Source organism: Pseudorasbora parva, chromosome 5, assembly GCF_024679245.1.
Source record: "Pseudorasbora parva isolate DD20220531a chromosome 5, ASM2467924v1, whole genome shotgun sequence".
Classification (NCBI taxonomy): domain Eukaryota; kingdom Metazoa; phylum Chordata; class Actinopteri; order Cypriniformes; family Gobionidae; genus Pseudorasbora; species Pseudorasbora parva.
Genome location: NC_090176.1, coordinates 44,670,669 through 44,691,401, shown reverse-complemented (window position 1 = coordinate 44,691,401; position 20,733 = coordinate 44,670,669). Strand labels below are relative to the sequence as shown.

General features: G+C 37.8%; 1 protein-coding gene across 3 annotated transcripts in view; it reads right to left on the bottom strand.

The window, feature by feature from the left end:
* The window catches only part of adarb1b (adenosine deaminase RNA specific B1b), a 197,903-nt gene that overhangs the window by 109,347 nt on the left and 67,823 nt on the right, over nucleotides 1-20,733 (bottom strand). For 2 of the 3 annotated variants that reach the window (XM_067444472.1, XM_067444474.1), the window contains exon 2: nucleotides 13,208-13,291. The gene's annotated coding sequence lies outside the window, so the exon portion shown is untranslated. The remainder of the gene's footprint in view (nucleotides 1-13,207; nucleotides 13,292-20,733) is intronic. The other variant, XM_067444473.1, reaches the window with a different exon arrangement.

Here is a 20,733-nt window from a genome sequence, read left to right as displayed (position 1 = left end):
AACCCATACCACCACACCGGGTCCCTAACCGTACTCTTAAACCCATACCACCACACCGGTCCCTAACCGTACTCTTAAACCCATACCACCACACCTGTCCCTAACCGTACTCTTAAACCTATACCACCACACCGGTCCCTAACTGTACTCTTAAACCTATACCACCACACCTGTCCCTAACCGTACCCTTAAACCTATACCACCACACCTGTCCCTAACCGTACTCTTAAACCTATACCACCACACCTGTCCCTAACCGTACCCTTAAAACCTATACCACCACACCTGTCCCTAACCGTACTCTTAAACCTATACCACCACACCTGTCCCTAACCGTACTCTTAAACCTATACCACCACACCGGTCCCTAACCGTACTCTTAAACCCATACCACCACACCGGTCCCTAACCGTACTCTTAAACCCATACCACCACACGGCCCTAACCGTACTCTTAACCCATACCACCACACCTGTCCCTAACCGTACTCTTAAACCCATACCACCACACCTGTCCCTAACCGTACTCTTAAACCCATACCACCACACCCGATCCTAACCGTACTCTTAAACCCATACCACCACACCTGTCCCTAACCGTACTCTTAAACCCATACCACCACACGGCCCTAACCGTACTCTTAAACCCATACCACCACACCTGTCCCTAACCGTACTCTTAAACCCATTACCACCACACCTGTCCCCTAACCGTACTCTTAAACCCATACCACCACACCTGTCCCTAACCGTACTCTTAAACCCATACCACCACACCTGTCCCTAACCGTACTCTTAAACCTATACCACCACACCGGTCCCTAACCGTACTCTTAAACCTATACCACCACACCTGTCCCTAACCGTACTCTTAACCCATACCACCACACCTGTCCTAACCGTACTCTTAAACCCATACCACCACACCTGTCCCTAACCGTACTCTTAAACATATACCACCACACCTGTCCCTAAACGTACTCTTAAACCTATACCACCACACCTGTCCCTAACCGTACTTCTTAAACCTATACCACCACACCTGTCCCTAACCGTACCCTTAAACCTATACCACCACACCCGATCCTAACCGTACTCTTAAACCTATACCACCACACCTGTCCCTAACCGTACTCTTAAACCCATACCACCACGCCTGTCTTTAACCCTACCCATATCCCACCTCAATATCAGTAAGTTGAGTTGTGTAATGTATTTATGAGCACAATAAGTACATTTAACTTTCTTTTTTTTTGATGCAAAGTAAGGCCACCTAATATAAACTGGGCCAAAGAAGGATTTCTTTAACTGTATTTTTTATTTTATATAATTTTAAAACATTTCCCTTGACAGACGAATTATTCAGATTTCCCAAGCTAAATATGGTTCAAATCAAAGTTGATTTGGAAGGAGGAGGGTTTTGATTTACATAATCAAGAACTGAACCCCAGCATCCTTTCTGAGTGAACGTCTTCAGGCCCTTATGAGACACGGCCGGGGTCTTTTCTCAGCTTAGTGGAAATGACTTCTGTGGACCCGTGGCTTTGATGTTTAATGCCACGTACGGTCTGCCCAGCAGTCAGGAAAGGGCTGATTCACAGGCTAAGGCATTGTGGGCCAAAGGCAGTCTACACAGCTCATGATCATAACAGCCCTTTGCTAGCCCCGTACTAACACATACATATGTGCCCTATAACTCAAAAACATAAAGGGTGTGGGGATTTCATATAGTGCACAGATGTGAAACCAGCAGTTGTGCCCTACCGAAACCAGCATGTTGCAGCTGAGCGTCTATCCTAAAAGCAAATAGCAAAATAAATGTTCAGATGACAACTGCTGCTTTGTAGCATTAATAGGGAGTTCTTACGGTTTTCAAATGGGTATTTTAAATTGAATACCTCTTATTATTATTATATGAGATGGGGTAACAAAAGGCCTCACTCACCGTCTCACTCTCAAATCCAGGGATTTTTGTGTGGTTGCTTAATAGCCAAAACAAAAAGCTCAAAGAAGTCCAGGACTTTTCTAATGATGTACGAATATTACAATTCTGGCAAATACTAGAGCTGCATGATTAACTGTTAAATGATCTCGATTCAAACACCCAAGCGATATTATTCCTAGATGACAATGATTCGACGGTGTCTATTAAACTTTTGACAAAAAAAAATAAAAATTCACAATCCGCGTTGACCCAGAGAAAGCAGTTATCATGTATAGGTATGAACAAACACACGTTGTTATTTCTGTGTTACAATTATTGATATTAAATCATAGAAGCTAAAAACGTATAGCTCAGAAAAAAAACATTATATGTCTATGGAAGCAAATCACTTTTTGAAAGTAACGTTCAAATAACGATTGTATCAATTACATTACACCTCCACCTGATAACCGTCACGAGGACGAGGACGCACTGAAGGTCTCTTTGTTTAAATTAGCTCAAAATTACTATCAGATGTAAGTAATTACCTTGACAAACTATACATCATTAAAAAGATCTAAGACTAAAGTTTAATTTTTTTACCTCTGTTTTATTCTCAAAGTCTTATAGTGACCGTAATGTGTTAATATGTTCCAGGAGTTATGAATATGATCTTGGGCGTCGCTACCTTTTGATTGTAATATGCGCGTCATTTGCTCCCATTCATAAAAAAATCCTCCTTGGTCGTCATGAAGACACTCGACAAAACAACTTCCCTCAGGGCTTTTACTTCAAAAGTGTGCAGATGTGGAGAAATATTGATAGATTCTCACACGTTTGAGTCAAATTTCTATACAGAGAAGTATTATTTATTCAATCTTTATCCAAAATCCGCGGATGTATGATTATGAGAGCAGTAGGCTGTGATATGCTGTGTTTTCAATTCATTCTGGCAGCCGGAGGGCGCTGGAAAGCTGTACTACTGAAAATTCACCCCATGGGGAACACATGAAGAACAGACACACCATGTGACATTCAGGAAGTATCTGACATATGGACATATCCACACAGCTCCCTGGGATCGTCAGATCGCTATTTTATGCAGATAAACACGTTTTAAGACAATAAACACACAATCGCGGCAATATATGGTTGGTCTGTGTTCTTTATGCCATGTTGGGTGGTTTCATAATAGATGATATTTATAATGCAATGCTATTCCACATAGCTTTTAGCATTGTATATTTTCTGTCAGATTTTTTGACCCGAAGCTATATGAGATCACATATTGTTATATAAAACACTCTACATATAAAATATAAAGTGATATGAAGCAAGTTTTGAATAAAACATGATTTTAATCGTATAAATTGTTGTTTTGCTGGTGTGCTAAGCTAACATGCTAGCTTGCCCTAGATGCACCTGCCACTGAGTAAATACTTTATTTTTATGAACATTTTCTAAATGTAAAACTACTGAAATGCTTATTTGGACGAAATGCATTCAATAGAGTCTCAGTGAGGGTAAAGTGAGAGGTTTGATTTAGAAATGAGGTTTGAATAGAACAGTTTGAATAGAGAATCGTTAGTAATTATAATGCAGACAAAAGAATAATAATTGGAGCCATAACCAGTCCGCAGAAGTGTGAATGCCGGGGAGACAAACTGAATGGGGCAGTTTGCACCTCTAAACAATAGAGGCAATACAGCGACTGAAAGCTGAGAAGATGTGGCAATAAACATCAGTTGATATTTCAGCGATATCTCAAAATAAAATCACATGAAACGATCTTGTAAAACGTTTAATAAAATGCAGAGTTTTAGACTGATCATCTTCAGATCTGAAATATAACATGGTCAGACTTGTGGCTTTAGCTGTAGTGCATTTCTAGATTTCTCCAAGGCCCACTTCAATTTTATTTTCATAAAGATATATAATACAAATAAATTTCTAATAACTTTACAAAACTTTGAAGCTTATTATAGCTTTTTTTTTATTATAAAAAATATTATCATTTTGACTTTACAGTAAACTGCCAGGTGTCTGCTTTCAAATGAGACCATAATTATGCTTTTAGTGCAAAGGATTCACAAACTGTATTTGTTTTAGTCTGAGTATACATTTCTTAGGATTTTTTCAAAATTTAGAAATCAGCTTAACAGGTTAAAACAAGTGACTGTAAAAAATGTATTTGTCATTGAATCGGCTAATTCTGCCCTTCAAGACAAGTGTGAGGGGGGTGAATTTTCTCTATAACTCATCCGTTTAAATTGCAATTATCATAATTATATAATTGATCAAACAGGCACCTCAGCTCCACCCAAGTCCCGCCTCTTTGCCCATTGTCATTTATCCGGGAGTGAAGCGCTTTTACAGTCTATGGTCTTGGCTGACAGAGCTGAATGTTTTACATTTCAAAGTAAAAATAACCAAACAGTAATATTGTGAAATATATTTACAATTGAAACATTTTTTATTTTTTTTTGCAAAGCTGAATTGTCAGCAACATTACTCAAGTCTTCAGTGTCACATGATCCTTCAGAAATCATTCTAATATGCTGATTTGCTGCTCAATTTTATTATTACCAAACTTGAAAATAGTTAATATTTTGTGGAAACTGTGATACTTTTGTTTAGCTTTATTGATGAATAGAAAATAACATTATTTATTTAAAACAGAAACATTTTGTAATATGATTGTCTTTACTGTCACATGATTAATTTAAAGGAAGTATATGTAAGATTGTGGCTAAAACTGGTACTGCAAATCACCATCCCCTCTACCAGCACCAAATCATCATATTAGAATGATTTCTGAAGGATCATGTGACACTGAAGACTGGAGTAATGATGCTGAAAATTCAGCTTTGCCATCACAGCAATCTATTAAAATGCATTTTTTTTAAAGGAAGTTTATGTAAGATTGTGGCCAAAACTGGTACTGCAAACCCTATCCCCTCTCCCCCCTCCCTCCTGACTCGATAGGGTGCAGGATCCAGCAGGAACGTTTGTATCTGCAGCTGTGGTAACTAGAGCAGATCTGGCAACCAAGAGGCCGAAACACTAATGACTTCATGATTGGTCGATAGGTGGAGGGCGGAGCTTCAGGGCAAAACACAACATGTCAACATCAGTTGAGGGCTGCAACAACAACTTTTAAATGACAATATCCTGGCCGGACTACTGTTGTCAGTGATAGAAGTATTTGAAGTGAACATGATTTCTTAATATCTAGTGACATATCAGGGCCATTTTATGATTAATTGAAATACATTTCTTACATACAGTTCCTTTAATGCATCCTTAAAAGTATGAATTTCTACCCCCCAAAAAATTACTGACCCCAAACTTTAGAACAGTAGCGTACATTTCCGTAAATTATTCTGTGAGAAAGGATGTGCATGAACTATAAACTGGAAACACATTTACTGATTAAATTCCAATATGTGCACCATAATGTCATGTGACTTTGCCTCAAGTTATGTGACTGAATAAATCCAAACCGCAAGTAATTTACTACATTCAATAAAAATAGCCACAGTGGATACAACTTCTATTTCCATTGCCATTTCCCCAGAAGTGACGAGTTTCTGATTTATTGGCATAATGTTTTTGTGATATTCAGATTTTGCACATAAATTGTGCATGGAAACAGCTAGTGAAGAGCTCTGGATCCAGCAGCACACTGATCAGATAGCACTGTGTTCACTGCTGCTTTAGAAAACGATAGTGTTCATGTCGTCAAACACATCTGCACTGAATATTCCAGATAAGACAACACTCTGGAGAACCAGAGTCCCCGGGTAAAGATCTGCAATATCATTGACAGCGTGCAACTTCTTATCCAAATGAAAAAAAAAGTGTTATTATAGTGACTGATTCAACAAGCCTCTTTCGCAAAATCCACACTTTTTTGATAAAAGATAGATCTAAAGCTGTATGAAAGCTCCGTCAAGGGTCTTAAATAACAAATAGAGGACTATCTGGCAGAGGTCAAAAATGTTTGATTAAAACCATGGCAGATGGGACATGTATTGGGTTTTCCTTACACTACCCGGTCCACATGACAAAAATCACACACATCTACATAATTGGCAATATTGACACGTCTGCAAAGGCAGAGGTGGAGCGTTATCCGGACGGGTCCAAGCCTCCAGGGCTTCAGCTATGATTTGTGTTATGGGAGATGATAGGATGGCAGCTGCCCTTAGATTTCACTGCACTTATTTATATTGACAGGAAATTCAATAATGAACTCACACGCCACGTCCCCACTCCCACAGGAACGCGAATGAACCCAGATACCCCCTATTTGTCACACCCATAATGAAAATAAATGATGCTAAAAGGAAAAAGGCATAATTTCATTCCCTCATTATTGTACCGGTCACATTTGCTGCAGGATGTCAGCAGTGCTGTGGTTCAGCCAAATAAATAAAATGGATTTCAAACGGATACTGACCACCCAGTTTGGTATATCATCTACGCAAATAAAAATGGTTTAAAAAAAGAAAAAAACTAGAATGAAGTTTAACTCTTTCACACGTACGTTTAAAATAATGTGGTTGACCCCCAGCACAAGTTTAAGGCGACACGGTGAAGTGTAAATGCTTGTCACGTGACACACTGCAGTCACAATAGTGCTGTATGACGGATGATCCGATTTCATTTAAAATAATCAGAAATGCTGTCCGATTATAAATGGAAAGAATTATTGCTGCCATATCTTTATATATGTATTCGATATTGAAAAACAAATATTTTTAGTTTAACTATTTTAACCTTGATATACTATTATTAGTATATAATATTACATACATACATACATACATACATACATACATACATATATATATATATATATATATGTTATTATTAAAAAAATATATATAAAAAAGTAAAAGGAAAAAAAAGTATTGCTCAGATTGAGACAACCATGTAGACTTCAAGTTCCAGAAGTCCTTTCTAGTCTCGACCTGTATCGCACCGCGAGGAGCAGTTACCCTGTGAAAATGATCGATGAAAGCTTTATTCGACATTGCCAGTTCTGACATATATAAAGTACTGGACCATTATAGAATTTAATGCCTCACTACCCACATATGAAATAAAAGAGAGATTTTAATATCGCTGTGAAAAGATGTATTGCTGTTCTACATAACAAAGGACAGCAGCACAAGGAGATTTATCTCTCTTCAATTTCGTTAGCTGCTGCAGAAGTCCCAGATCTGCATTTGTAACCGTAAAACGCATGACGCTGCACTGCAGTCCTGCATCTCTTTATCAGCGGGGTCATCCATCAATAGTGAGGAGGAGCGGGAGGCGGCAACCAGGACGGAAGAAACTATATTGATGTCAGCGACTTGTAGGCACAGAGGGGATCTCTGGGTGACTACACAGGCAACAAGAAAGAGTAACAGCGACTGCTCTCTATATTAGTGGCCTTGGTTACAAAAAACATTTTTCCCATTCAGTTTCTCCATAGACATAAAAAAAATCCTTTGAACCAAACCAACCAGCATGAAGATGAATGGCATTAAAACCTTTGATTTGAAGCAAAAAATATATATAAACAGTAGTAACAATAGTACTGTGTCAATGAAATTGAGTTGAATAATCCTTACATATATATATAAGGATTATTCAACTCAATTTGATGGAATTTTACTATTAATTGAAAAGCGTAAGTCTTAAAAAAGGCTTACATTATTTTGAGTGTACAATATATTTTAAGTGTACTGCAAAATTGTTTCCAATTATATGTTGTTTGAGATTGCAGAGAGGCCACCTCACTTTCTCACTGAAGAAAACAGATGGGTTTTATTAGCCTAGAAATCTAGACGCACCCTAGCGGCAGCAAATTTAATCTGCCCGCAAGTGTCGTCTAAGAACTCTCAATACCCATCTGAGCTGTATTCCTCAGAATCTGGACGGGCCAATCACATCATGTATAGAGTCGGCGGGCGGGGCCATAATGACGACGGCCGAGTTGCGTTTGCGTGCTTCTGTTGTCTAGTAAACACAGAAACTGGCGAACGGCGGCGGTCTTTCGAATCAGTTTTGACTGGGATTCTGGAATACTTGGAGTTAAGTTTTTTTCTGAGAAAAGAACAAAGAACGGCACTGAAGTCATTCTTAAAAAGGGAAGATGTGTTCGGAGTTTTGCCGACCGGATACGGCGAATGTTTAATCTGTCAGCGAGCTCTGTTTCACCTTCGCTGCTCTGGTTGGTTGTAGCGCTATCCTATCGCGTGCAGAGGGAATTTGAAAGACATCCGTTTATCCCGCCTATGGGATTGAGCCTAGGGTTTTATACTTCCAGAACCACACTTATATTCTATAGTGGTCCGGCTGTTATTCCAAGTTCATGGCACTGATCCAGGTATCGGATTGTTGGGAGTCTGGGCAGAACTTCCTCCAAAATCTCTCAAATGAGAACAAGATGGCTCTTTTTGTAAAGCAGGGAGTAGATTTATAATAAGGTCTAGAGGGAGCAACTGTGTTCATACCTGATCAATAAACAGCCAGAGAACAGCTAAATAAGCTTTTACAAAATTCAGACCTGAGCAATAAAGTTAGCTTTATCAGATATGAAACGGGATTGGGCCAAAACAGTCGGATTAGAAGCCACATTTCCCATACGAGCCAAAGTGAAAAGTGTATATGTGTCTAATATATGTTAGACACTGAATGTATACATCATACGGGACAGTTGTTATTTTGAAAGGTCATTGAAGATCCCTTACAGTCCAAGACAGCTCCTTCTAAATCTAAAGGAAGGCCTGATTACAGCAATGGATAACAGAAAGAAAGATCAAACCTGAAAGTGCATATCTGCCTTCAGGGTTTCATTCCTGCTCCTGTGTTCTATAATACATGTAACAAGGAGAATGGATGTAATCTGTGAAAAACAGTAAGTAAGGGAGCAAGAGCAGACTGCAGACCACATTGTGAAACATCAAAGGTTTAAGATCTAAACAACAAAAATGAGAGATGGTCTCAAACAATGTGAAGAAACATTGAGTAAAGTAAATCCTAAACAAGTAATAAAGGCAAAACTGTTGGTGTTTGCTCATATTGATATTTCATTTGATTGACGTTTGGTTACTTAGCTTCGACTGGGCAAACAACAATTGTTTTGGGTTGATACCATAACAAAAAAATATTACAACTAGGGGTGCAATATAAAAATATTACCAAATATTTATTTAAAAAAAAGAAAAAAAAAGAGATCATTGTGATTTGCTAAATATTATTCCTTTTAACAATGTTTATTAGCTAAAATTTTAGTTTGAGTCCTAGATAAATTGCAATATGTATTTACACACACACACACACACACACACACACACACACACACACACACACACACACACACACACACACACACACACACACACACACACACACACACACAAGCCCTGAGAGGCATGGACTCCACTAGACCCTGAACTGTTGTTCTCCTCAAACCCTTCCTGAACCATTACTGCTTTGTGGCAGGATTATCCTGCTGAAAGAATACGTTCTATTTCCCATTTCCAGGGAACACCATTTTCATGAAAGGGTGCACATGGTCTGCAACAATGCTTAGGTGGTACGTGTCAAAGTAACATGGATGGCAGGACCCAAGGTTTCCCAGCAGAACATTGCCCAAAGCATCACTGCCTCCGTCGGCTTGCCTTCTTCCCATAGTGCATACTGGTGCAATGTGTTCCCCAGGTAAGCCTTCATGTAAAAGAAAATTCATCAGAGCAGGCCACCTTCTTCCATTGCTTTGTGGACCAGTTCTGATGCTCACATGCCCAATTTGAGCTACAGTAGCTCGTCTGTTTGATCAGACCACACGGGCAAGCCTTCACTCCCCATGTGCATCAATGAGCCTTGGCCGCCCATGACCCTGTCGCCGGTTCGCCATTTCTTCCTTAGACCACTTTTGATAGATACTGACCTCTGCACATCACAAACACCCCAGAAGAGTTGCAGTTTTGGAGATGATCTGACCCTGTCATCTAGTCATCACAATTTGGCCCTTGTCAAACTCGCTCAAATCTTTATGCTTGCCCATTTTTCCAGCTTCTAACACATCAACTTCGAGGACAAAATGTTCAAAATGCTGCCTAAAATATCCCACCCACTAACAGGTGTCGTGATGAAGAGAAAATCAGTGTTTCTCACTTCCCCTGTCATAATGTTATGCCTGATCGGTATCCTTATTCATAACAAATAAAATAAGATGAAGCATGTTTTAATGAATTTCCAACTACATTGTGATAAATCCTGATGCTGTGAATGATGATGCCCATCTGTTAAATTACTCATACGTTTTTGGTCACAACACCAACCTCTATTGTGGGAAGTGAGAATGTCACTGAAAAAGAGATTATGTATTTAATTAATCTTATTTAGTGGTAGAAAGTGAATGCCCTTGATTTGGAATCTCTGCTTGTCTGCAGCGTCTTCTCGCACATCACCTGCAGAGCTCCAGCGAGCAGGTGCTCGTCTGCTCTCTCCACCCTGCTGCTCCCATGAGCCCCCGCTGCAGTCTTAAAGCTGTCGTTTTGTCAGACAGTTAATTCCTCAAAGCAAATGAAAGAAACCTCGAAGGGCCCAGAATCACAGAATACTCCAGACCCTAGGCACCCATGTCTTTAGATGGCTTACTTCTAAAACAAGAGGCGCTTTTCACCAGGGACGTGCAAAGCTCCGAGGTTTTGTTAAGCCGCTGCAACAAGCAACGACTCTGTGGAAACGGCTCTCAAAGAATGCAATCTTTGAAAAGCCATCCCTATCAGCCTGAATGAACATGCTAAACTCCCTCAAATCTGACAGGCTTCTTGGTAGGATGCTGAGCGGATCATAATAAAATCAGTGACTTTGACAGAAGGGACGAAAAGACCCTGCTCTATTAATCGCTTTAAAATAGCACAGAAATGATGTAAGACCTGAGAGGGCACAGTAAATACTTAACCGCTGCTAATCAAAGTGTATTACACTGGGTAAAACCATTGATTTCTTACTTTGAATAATCCGGTATTGACTCTTAACTTTTTTTTTTTTTTATCCAATAAGATATACGATTAAACTATGATGAAAACACCTAATATATTTTGCCGAATAAATCTGGACTAACCAGTGGACCAGTTTTATTGCACAGCATCTCAAGTGTTCTTTTAAAGGGTTAGTTTGCACAAAAATGAAAATTCTGTCATTAATTCCTCACCCTCATGTCGTTCAACACCCGTAAGACCTTTGTTCATCTTCATAAAATGAAGATATTTTTGTTGAAATCCGATGGCTCAAAAAGGCCTTCATTGACACCAATGTCATTTCCTCTCTTAAGTCCCTTAAAAGGCACTAAAGGCGTTCAAAAGTCCATCTCACTACAGTGGCTCTACAATCATTTGTGCACACGCTACCTATCGATGATTGAGAGTATTCTTACATATAACACGTTTAATGGTACGGTGATCTAACAGTTAAACAAAAGTAACTTTCACAAATAATTAATTAAGCAAATACTATAAGATCATTGGACATAAACAACATTCACTTCAGGGCTTATTTGACTGTTTTATGGAAAACATGGCAATTGCTATTTTTAAAGATCATACCCACCCCTTCAGTCTACTTTTAAAATGCTTCCATCTGGGCGCAGACTCAAAATTCCTTTGGCCAGAAGAAACGTGTATTAAAAAAAAAAAAAAAGTCTGTCCCAATGGCACTAATTATCTTAAATCATACTATTATATGGGGCGGCAGTGGCTCAGTGGTTCATGTAGATTGTCTACAAACCGAAAGGTTGGTGGTTCGATCCCCGGTTCCACCTGACCAAGTGTCGAAGTGTCCATGAGCAAGACACCTAACCCCAGCATGCTCCCGATGAGCTGGATGGCGCCTTGCATGGCTGACATCGCCGTCGGTGTATGAATGGGTGAATGTGAGGCAAAAATGTAAAGCGCTTTGGATAAAGGCGCTATATAAATGCAGTCCATTTACTATTATCTTAAGTTTTTTTTTATGGATTGGTATGTTAGATGTTGTCTTTACATATCCATTTTTGTGGATGATTTGATGATTGTGCATGATTATTATTATTGTGGAATACACTTTTGAAATGTGTAAGGACTGATGGAGAATGTTGTGTTTGTGTTGCTAATGTGTGACGTGATTTTTAAACTATGTCCCCAGTGTCAAAGATAAATTCCTGCTCTGTGACAAACAGAATAGACAATAAATGTTCAATTAAACTTTTTTAGAAGTAAAATTTGCAACTAGAAACAGCTAATGGTGAATTAGATTTACATAAATGCCATGACCACTGGCCCAGCTCATTGAAAATAAATTGTGTCCTAGCATGCAACTTCTTCCATGCAGCTTTTTAATATGCTTCTTATTCCAAATCTGGAAGTATGCTGTCATCCGTGTCATTATATTAGCATTGTGCAGTAACCTGTAACAACTAAAATTATTAGTATATACGAGGGGGGGAGGAGTGCATCACCAGTGTGCGATCAAGCGCCGATACAATAACTAAAACAAGCCTGTTGACACTGCAACAGAATCATCCATCTACATACTGTAGAAATCTGAAATAAATCAGTAACCCAGTTACCCAGCCTTAAAGCTTATACGCTCTGACTGGTAACTGGCGTCAATAACAGAACTTGACACACGTCATGAGAGTTGAAAAGTGAGAGGTAAATGAATCCAGGCCCGTGTAATTTCATCTCTGAGGCTGCCGTATGTCTCTTCTGGCAAGTCATGGAAACCTAGCACAAAGGCTATATTCATACCTCCTTTGTTAAATAAATTAATGCAACTCTTTAATTCTTAAAAAGTTGAGTCATATTACCATGAGAAATAAATGTCATTTTCCATTGCTCATCCGCAATTTAAATCAGAGAACCGACAGACTGCGTGATGTTTGAAAAATTACATTTTAAAAAATACGATTTTGCACTTTAAATAAAAACTTTGTAAGGTTTTGAAACCTGCCAACTGAACTTATCAACACTTTTTTGCTGCTGAGATCAGCAGACACTTCTTAACAAACTCACACATGAGTCCAAAGACCATTGACAAAAACACGATGCATTAAAATCACTGCGTTTGTTAGTTTCAATATAAAGCCTGGCACTAGTGCCTAGAGTTCTGATCAAGCTCTTGGAGAAACATCAGTTTCTTTTGTTTGCACAAGATTTTATTAACTACATCCTACTAGCCGTGTTCCACCTTTCTTTCTTTACATCTCTGTTTGGACACGTTTTACTGCAGATTCACTTACCCACTTTTCTAAAGCAGCGGACTGCGCTCCGATCTCTCACAGCCTTGAACAAGATCTTCCTGCTGTGTGAGTCTCCACGTCTTTCTGGAACACAAAGGAGAATAAAACATCAGAACAGAGCTAAAGCGGCTCTCTCTCAGATCCTGATCCTAAGAATGAATGGTGAGAGAAATGGAGAAATTCCCCTAAACACAGATGTCATATTTTATACTTCATTTACACTTAACAATCACCGTTTTAACAACTCCTCTCCGCTTCCACATAAGCTGCAATAAGCTTCAGTAATTCTTCACACAAAAAAATAAAGACAAACTGTATATACACACCCATATATAAACTACCAGTCAAAAGAGGTTTTTTCTTCTCTTACGCTCAACCCAGGATGCATTTATTATAACATTAAAAATGGAAAAACTAAATGTAAAATGTATAGAATTTAAAATAACTATTTTCAATGATAATATATGACCTGTGCAGGCATAATGATTCGCACATTTTCAAAAATGAGTTTTTTTCATTCTCAATTACAAAACCTTTAAAATGATGTATGATTTAATAAAAAATTACAGATCTACACCTGTTTAAAGTCATAAGAGTCAGCAAAGTCAATTTTGAGAGTTAAAGTTTTCTAAAGGTTCTAAAACAAAAATCACCCAGCAACCATTCCTTAAAATCCCTGGTAATAACAGCAAATCTTTTCAAAATCAAATTTTCTACAGGAAAAATATATTCAACACTTTTTCCCCATGATACCGCAAGTGTTTAATAAACATTAATAAAAAAAATAAACAACAGACAGCCTATTAAGTCCTACTGTAATGCACGGATCTGATATAATATCACGCATCAGAGGTTTTTCCCTAACAGTTAACCAAACATTCACATAAGACATAACAGATAATGTTTCATGAATTCTCGCCAGGACAGATATTTTGAAATTCTATAAATCTGTGTATATGTGTATTGCACACTGTCTGAGGAGTCTCTCCTCTCCGAAACCATACAAATAAAGACACTTTTAGATGGAGCATTGGGATTACGAGACGAGGGCTTCATGCTTTTTGTGAAAAACTTGAAATCAATAATTTTTTGTTTGTTGTTTTGCCTGTAACTCAAAATTATCCCATGATAGTGATCCAAATTATCCTGAAAATTATGTATGATGGCAAAAACTGGTTTCCAACATTGATAAGACAGCTTTACATATATAAATAGAGTATCAAGTTGACTTAAACGATTAATAATGAAATATATAGCCTAATATAGAAAATGACTAATAGAAACAGCGGGTGGCATCTTTTAAGTGGCATTAACTAGGGCGTTTTGAAAATTGTATCTTACTGATGTCATTGCACAAATGTCAAGGTTGAGTTCCTGGCAGTGTGCTTGTTGGCATGAGATGCCAACAAAACAGACTGCAATCTTTAAGGGCCTCAGACTGTAGTTCATAGTGAAAATTGGTTCACCCTCCATCATCTACAGTGTAAAGAAACCCTGTCAAAAGAGAGACTACCTCTCTTTGTTATCATAAATTCAGCCCTGAGAGCTAAGGAAAGAAAACTCAATAGAGGTTTCAAAATAGATGACAATAAGGCCACCCCGAAATGGAGGTCTGAAAATAGGAAGCATGTCCTGCCAAGGAGAATGACAACATTCATTTAGGCGGCTTAGGAAAGAGAAAGGCAGATGTATAGAGACTGAAAACATACCTCCTTTCACACACATTACAGCCATCTGACATCTTTTATTACCTGCTTTTTTTCACTGGTGGATGCTTTTCTTTCATTTTGATCTATTGAACCACAGTTGCGTGGTAGTATAATACCAGGACACTATATATAATATATATTATATATATATAATATATATATATATATATATATATATATATATATATATATATATATATATATATATATATATATATATATATATATATATATATATATATATATATATATATATATATATATATATATATATATATATATATAACCTTTTGGGTCATTATTAAGGGGATTATTTTTTCAGTATTTTGATAGCTTTTGTGTTCTCCAGCTCTGTCAAATAGATGAATCTTTCGTAAAATACAGGTTTGTGTACATTTTATTTTATCTATAAATTCTTTATTGAGTTGTATATAATTTAAGTTTATGCAAAGCAACAAACAGTGGCATGATGTGGGTCTTTTCGGAAGATGAAAACACTCGATGCCTCGCATAAAATGTTATACAGAATACAGATAAAGAATATAAATACTTAAGATGTTAAAACGTGCTCAGAACTGTACACTGATTGTTTATGGACATATTACGGAGCCAGTCACCGCATATTTCAGCTACGAGTGAAACGCAGAGAAGCGGTGTAAAGTAAGAAGTTCCCACACTAAACAGGATGCAAGCCCCGGCACGAGATCCAGCACCGTTATGGTGGAAAAGGACAACAGGGACCGGACGATTATGCTTTAAATAATTCTAAAAGTGTTATATTTACTTCTAATACTTGTTAAACAAGCTTGAATGTCAGCTATATGAATTAGAAAACAATATAAAATATGCTATACTGTAAAATGATATAAAACATAAGGAATTAGCAAGCAAGCCAGCGGTTGTGTAGAGTATTTTAAAGTTTAGAGGATTTAATTTAATCCGTAAACATTAATTCATGTATGAAGAAACAAAATAACCTAGTATTATAGGAAAAATTCAATCAACTATGCTGGGTTAAAATTAACACGTGTTCTGTCCTATATTTACCCAGCCCTTAACCCAGTGATTTTCAAAGTGTAGAGAAAGAAAATACATGTATAACAGTATAATGGATCCGTGCATCAGGTCTTAAAGTGACAGCAGCCTAATATAAATGCTGCCATATTATGAGATATTAAAAATATCTACCGGTATATGGCAGTTTTTTACCTTCGTATCAATGTCAAAATTGTGGCAAGTGAAAATGCTGAGGAAGTGTGAAGTGAATAAAAAGGAAAGCAAGATGGTCTTATTTTCTGCCTCGATGCAACACAGCAAAGCTAAACTTGATGGCTTGCATTTTCACCAACTTTTTGTGAAACGTCAATGTCCAGTCTAGTTGAAACCAAGAGAAGAAAAGAATTGGTTTAGCAGCTGACATGAATTGCTGCCGAAATACTTGTCAGCATGTGAATAATAGATGTGTTTTGAGATTCAGAGAGCAGAAAACAAAGGATGGATCAGGTTATGGGCAGTACCTGTTCTAGGGTGTTCAGGTGGAGGAAAGAAACAATGTGTAGGCAGGAGGCCAAGAGTTCAGTCAGGATCTGGGTACAGTTGCACATGGGAATCAGGTTAGAAGTTATTCCACAGGGAGGAGTTACAGTTCAGATGAAGCAAAACATAAGAATAAGATATAGAGTGCCAAAAAAGGAAGACAGACAAGATCTTGCACAGATCACAAATAGCTCAAGCTACAAATATTACATAAAACAATGAATTTGACTGTAATTGAAGATTTGTTGTAGTTTCTTTATACTGCTGTCTTTGCAGTGAACTTCATCTGTGTGCGGTTCGTTTATCAGCTCGGACCAATAATAGACAACGTTACACGGGCCGACCTCTATCACACAAGGAGAACCTGATAGAAAGCGTTTGAATTTACCACAGAATTAATAACATGGCTACTGTGAGAACCAGTGGGAAACAGCACTGAAGTGGAAACCTGGAGAAAACGATGCATAAATGAAGTTCGTGTCAGGCTTCGTAAAACCTTGAGAGTGCCCCTTCATCCCAAGCTCTAAATAGTATACAATTTTAATGTTACTTTTGATGATTTGCAAAACTAAAAATAGTTTAAAGGTGTAGGCCACTTTGTGCCAAACAAGCACTTTTATTTAAAAACAGACATGAAATTACCACTATAACCAGTATATAGCGGCAGAGGAGCATTGCTTGTCTTGCTAGTAATTTCCACTCCTTAAAGGGTAACTAAACCCTAAACCAACTTTTTTTAGTTAAGGATCTGCAAGACTGGGGCTTTAATAATGCTGTTTATTGATTCGAGTAAATGTTTTGACATTTGGGTATAAAGTGTTTTAATTCTATAATATATGGTGTAAAAACGTCTTAGTGCTGCCCTCTTAAGGTTGAACGGTGGCTACTGCAGTTGAATTTTCCTATTGGACGTTGTGGTGCATCGTGACGTAGGATGGTACTTCCAACGGCTCACTACCACGCCCCTGGCACGAGCTCACCACGCCCTAAGAAATGTTTTCCCATGATCACATGATGAGAACGGCTTCAGTCCAGTATGAGCGCTCATGTTACATGAAGTAGAAACACTATGAATGAAACTTTCTCGTCACTTGCTTTTAACATCGTAATGAAGAAAATGCAGATAAATAATGCAGTTGTAAGTACGTTAGGCTTTTCTTGTGACATTTTTGCCACCCGTCATGTCTACAGATAATTTTTATACTTCAGACACTTTCAGACAAACCCTGACATGCAAATGGTTGCCGTGGTAACTGACAACAATACCGTAACGTGCTGGCATATAACGTTACAGTCTAACTTTTATTTGAGGAAATCTGTTGTAATTAGGTTTGAACTTATTGGTCCTGCGCTTTTTTAGTGGAGAAAAGTCCTCTACTTTAGATGACCGCTCTGTTGCAAAGCTACTGTCCTCCCTCCAGTCACTATCCATCTTTGCGAGTCTGACAGCTGTCAAACAAGTTGTCACTACGGGTCTCAGGTGCACGCCCCCCCGCTCAGCCCCGCCCTCGTCTCGTCCCTTCTGTCTCTGCTTTTGCAGCATTTTTCAAATATTGCCAGTGGGCGGAGTTAGGCTGTGAACAGGGGTTTAGTTACCCTTTAAAGGTGCTATAAGCGATGTCACACGTTAAGGCCAAAAATTTGTCACATTTGCAAAAAAAAATTCTGCTAGCTGCCTGTCCCCTGAACACACTGTAAAAAATAACACTGTCTCTGTAGTGAGCAAAAGTGGGAACAAAAACAAACTTGGGCAGTCTGGACAAATAAACATAATAAGCAGTGCTCCAGCCAATAACCGACAAGAATCATTTGGGTGGAGGTTTGGGGTTAGTGCATGCGCACATGAGAAGCATAAAGAGGGAAGTTCAAATTATATGATATTAATATGGTCGTCACACGGCCAAAAAGACAATGTTCTGATGAGCAACTTGAAACGAAAATTGAAAAGGAGAAGGAACACAGAAAACCAGTAAAGAGTGCACCTTTTATTATGACAGAAGCTGTTGGTCAGTTCAGTGTGATGCAATAGAATAACAACGGTAGCCTACATTTAAGAGCAGAATATTTAAACTTGTAGCTTTTTGCAAATTACTGTTGTTAATTAAAGTTAATTTTACCTGCATATCAATTCATAAACCTTTGTTTGACCAGTTTATTCTGAACCCACTAACATGTGGCAACAGTAGCTGATTATCTGAGTTTCTATCGTTAGCATCCCTCTTCAGACATTCGACCGCAGTAACAGAGTGATCATTGACTGTGGTCGGCACTGACACTGTTCACCCGTGTGGTCAGTCTGCCCGAAAAACCACAGCGTCTGCAATTCACATCAGCTCAACAAAATGTGGCTTTGTCCTGAAATACTCTGCATGCTTCTTAACAAAAAAACAAAAATAACAGCCCTTTTCTGAAAACACAAAGTCCATTTATATAAATCGCTAATAACGTTCAGCAAATCAGCAAATTTTCCAGTGTTACACAGGAATGCGTGAGATTGTGTAATTTAGTTCCTGCCTGGAAAAATAAATATCCGATAATATAAATAACCCTGTAGTCAAAATGCACTCTCAGCGCTGCAGTCGCTTTAAAAATTCAGCTTTCCCAGAAATAAAAATGAAATGAGTGCAAAAGCCCAGATGTGATCTATGAAAATTAAACTCTACCCACGGAAAAAAGGGTCGATGTCAGTCAATTAGCTTATTAACCCAACAGGCATCAATTGTGTGATGCATTTCAGAAGGTGAAATATTAGAGATGTCATTATGGCTTTGTAGAGGAGAGAATTAAGACATTACAGGCCTAATGAGTCCTAAACCACCAAAGAAGAGCCGCCGACTCAGCAGAAACAGACTGCAGTCGCCTGAAACAATGAGATCCAAAGCATCGCTGGCTCTGCATACTAAAACAGATCACACAATTACCACTCTCTCTCATGAGGCACTGTGAAAAGATTGCCATCATCATCCTCATTAAACATAAACACTGTTGATCATTTGCATTTAAACAACTTTACTCTGCTTGCCTCGAGCGACAGAAAAACACTCCCAAAAAATGACTCGCCAAAAACCAAACGACTTTCTTACATGGACAAGTCGAGATGAAGTAGAATGTAAGTAATGTCCAACGAGTGAAATTTATTTTGATTTGGTTTCTTTTTTTATGGATGTTCTCAAACCAGTTCTGAATGATTTATTCACAAACAACACTAATCAGATTAACTCGATTTCTCAGTAAAGGCTTAAAATGAGGTCTGCTTGTAACAAAATGTCATTGTATGGGTTCAGAAGACTTGAAATATAAGTTGACATATTAACTTTTTTTATAATACTTTAAAGACTTTATAATATTTTGTTTCTTGAAAAATGTGTTATATTAAATATTGTATACTTATTTCATATTGTTTTGCTTGAAAAATTGGTTGCCCAAACTAATTATTTAATCATTTCTTGTAGTTTTTTTTTTTAGTTTGAATGCTTCTGTCCCCATTCACTGTAATTGGTGAAAAAGAAAAAAAACTGTCTCTCAGTCATGAACTGAGAAATCCATAAGAGATCGATTTGACATTAGAGATCATCATACTATAAGAATACCCTGTACGCTTCGGAACCGAAAACTTCCTTGTTAGTCCAAAAACAGGTTTAATTTTGACCAAGCCCAATGACTCCTTGAAGAATGTGCCTACAGAAAGGTGAAAGTCCACCTTTGTAGAGGAAAAACAATGAAAACTTTATCATTGACACTTTGGCCCCACCCACTGGAGTGTTAATAAGATGACAAGGAGAGAATAGAAATACAGGACGGACTAAAAATAACATTAGGGAAAGAAAAAAAAACTTCCCAAATGATCCCTATTTTTTTTCAACAATGTGCATTATTTATTTGTATTTGGTACATTTCACTGTGGATTCTGGTAAATCTGTTATTTAAACTAGGGCTGTGCGATATGGAAGAAAAATGTGATATGCAATATCTTGTTAAATAATGCGATATTCCATATGCGATACGATATTGCTATTAGTGTGTATAATCTATTTAAATTATATTTTAAAAAGTATTTAAAAACTGAGAATGATATTATTTATGTGCTTCACATTCTTTCTGGGACAAGAAAGCATTGCTGCAACTTCTAAAAGTGACCAGCAGTGCTTTAGCAAAAATACATTTTAACATCAATGTAAACAAACAAAAAATCTAATGGAAATATTTAAATACCAAAAACTCTTTGACATGCATTCAGCTTCTTTCTGATATCGCTCGCATAACCGACTGAGTTTACATTTA